General features: G+C 34.6%; 1 pseudogene; it reads left to right on the top strand.

Annotated features, from left to right (window-relative positions):
* Positions 1–246: 246 nt before the first annotated feature.
* Positions 247–1,988, top strand: LOC145559909 (CBL-interacting serine/threonine-protein kinase 14 pseudogene; annotated as a pseudogene).
* Positions 1,989–3,039: the final 1,051 nt, after the last annotated feature.

Here is a 3,039-nt window from a genome sequence, read left to right as displayed (position 1 = left end):
TATTAAGTACGTATCTTGTAAGTTGACAATATATTTTGACCAAACAACAAATTATAAAAAATTTCAGTTTCCCATTTATTTCAAAATATTTGTGCATTAAATAAGAAAAATATGTCCATACAACATTATTCAACTTTATTTTAAGGACATTTTCATTCTATATTAACCTTGCAATTAATTTCGAACAGAGGAAGTATAATATTTTTCCAGGGTAGCATTGAAAAAGCCTATTATAATTTTCCTATCTCCACTGTCATTGACAAAGACACCATAATCTAAACACACCCTACAAAACCAATTAAACCATCCTGCAGCACAAAAGACCATTTGAAAATTTCTACACATAAAAATTTCTTTTAGAAACAAGAGAAAAAAAAAACATCTAAATTTGCAAATTCATCATCATTAATTTCTTCTAAACATCCATATTCTTCCACATTTTCATCATTTTTTTTTTCTACCATAAAAAAAAGTAGGAAATAATTCATCAACAATGGAGAAAAATATATTGTTTAGAAAATACCAGATCGGAGGATTACTCGGGGCTGGCGGGTTTGCGAAAGTGTACCTTGCATTGAACATCCACACCGGCCAAAAGGTAGCGATCAAAGTCATGAGCAAGCAGAAAATCAACGAGAAAAATATAATGTCCAATATCAAAAGAGAGATAACAATCATGGGCCGTCTTCGACACCCGAACATCGTTCGTTTGTACGAAGTATTAGCCTGTAAACGAAAGGTCTATTTCGTGATCGAGCTAGCCAAAGGCGGCGAGCTTCAGGCTAGGATAAAGGACAATCATCATTTTAGCGAAGAGCTCAGCCGTATGTATTTCCAACAGCTAATCTCAGCTGTTGGGTATTGTCATTTCAGGGGTGTTGTTCATCGTGATTTGAAACCACAAAATCTTTTGCTCCATGATGGCAAATTAAAAGTGTCTGATTTCGGGCTCGGTGCTATCAGGGTTCTGAAAGACAGAAATGATCAGCTGTTACGGACGAAGTGTGGGACGCCTGCGTTTGTGGCGCCGGAGATGTTACATAGGCGAGAGTATGATGGTGCTATGGTTGATATTTGGGCATGTGGGGTGATATTATATCTTCTTACAGTTGGATTTTTACCGTTTGATCATCCAAACCAAATGGCTATGTATAGAAGAATAATGGAGGGAAGATTTTTCTGTCCGAAATGGATGTCATCTGATCTGATTCGATTTTTGGGTCGTTTGCTTGAAAAGAACCCGAATAATAGGATCACTATTGATGAGATAGTTCATGACCCTTGGTTCAAGAAAGGGGGTTTGTTTAAAGGCAAAGGTCCTGAGTATAAGTTCCCATTTTACCATGATAATTATGGTGAGGAATTTGATACTTCTGCTTTACAGCAGCCGCAGCAGCAGGTGGCTGCACCCGAGGCAACCAGTAGTACAGGTATACCACTGAATGCATTCGATTTAGTTGCATTATCACCAGCTCTAGATTTGTTGGGTTTGTTCAAGGAGTGTTATGATCCATTTGAGGATAATGAGAAGTTTTTTTCAAATGTGCCTGTGGATAAGATCCTTGACACCATCGAGGAGGTTGCGAACGAGCTGGACTTGCAGGTCCGCAGGAGGAAGAAGTATGGTGTTGCGGACTTGCTTGGGACTAAGGGTGATTTAATTGCCAGGGTAGAGATTGATCAACTAACTGAAGAATTCGTAATTGTTGAATTGAAGATAAAAGGAGATTTTGTATCTGACAATGAAATTTGGAAGAAAAAGCTGATGCCTAAACTTTCTGAGTTAATTTATAGAATTCCTGAATCAAAACCTTCGGAAGAAGAAAAGAATACTAAACACGAAGATGAACAAAAGGATGCTAAACATGATGATGAACAAAAGGATACTAAACGCGATGATGATGAACAAAAGGATACTAAACATGATGATGAACTTGCCCTTGTTTCCGTTGATCAATTGACAATCGAGCACACAGGTAATTAGTTAATTACCAGTTATAACTCGATCTTCATTTCAGAGTTTTTTTTTTTTTTGGACGTTTTCAACATTGACACCAACTACTACAAGTTTTGGGAGATTTGTAATGGAAAATCGATATGATATCGATTTTGGGAAATGGAGAATTGTTTGTGCATTTGGTGTATATCATAGATGAATTGTGTTAATCTTTATTTTGTGAGTACAGTGTGTTTTACTGAGTTTTTCTGATTTACTGTTGTGGTAAGGAAAATGAACTTGTATAGTGGTATAAAAATGTAATGACATTTTTATGTAAATATTTTCAATTTCAAGTTAATTGTACAAAATACATATATATTTCATTAATGAGAATTCTCTAATCAAGGGAAATTGATGCATAATCTTGTGAAAATACAAGTTTATCAATATGATAAACAAAATTTGTTTATCAAATGACAAAATTGTAAATAACTCAGCATATTTTTATTAAATATGGGCCCACTGTTGTTGATATATTTACGAAAATGCCATGATGACTGGACATTTATGTTGTTTTATTTACCATTTTGTCCTTTGATAAACAAATTTTGTTTATCAAATTGATTAACTGGGGCTTTCTCCATAATCTTATACATCCAACACATTTCATTGTTCAATGTCCATCCTTTCCACTGATCTTATTCGCCTATGCCTATCATCACCCATCTTTTGAGGGTTAATTGGATAAATCGAGTGATATAATGAGTGCTAAACTAGTTGCTAATTATAATTAGAGTATCAAACAACAAAAAAATGTATTCATGGAGTTTGGTTATACTTAGACTACCCTAGAAAGTAGATGGCATCAGAACATATATTCTACATAGTGTTATGCACATCTTCTCGATCAGCTTGTACTACGAAAAAAATAAATTATCTTACATGATACTATTATTCATAGATATCTTGGTGGCATTGGCTATCTAAATCTAATACTTTTTCCGTTTCTTTAAAATTGCAACATTTATTGTAAGGATAAATAATGTCAAAGTGGCGGCAATCAATAGTTGCGTTGACATGTTAGTTGAACTGAGGATCGA

The sequence above is a fragment of the Chenopodium album genome, chromosome 9 (assembly GCF_948465745.1).
Source record: "Chenopodium album chromosome 9, dcCheAlbu1.1, whole genome shotgun sequence".
NCBI lineage: Eukaryota > Viridiplantae > Streptophyta > Magnoliopsida > Caryophyllales > Amaranthaceae > Chenopodium > Chenopodium album.
The sequence above is the reverse complement of the archived record's forward strand: the minus strand, read 5'-3'. Positions and strand labels throughout refer to the sequence as shown.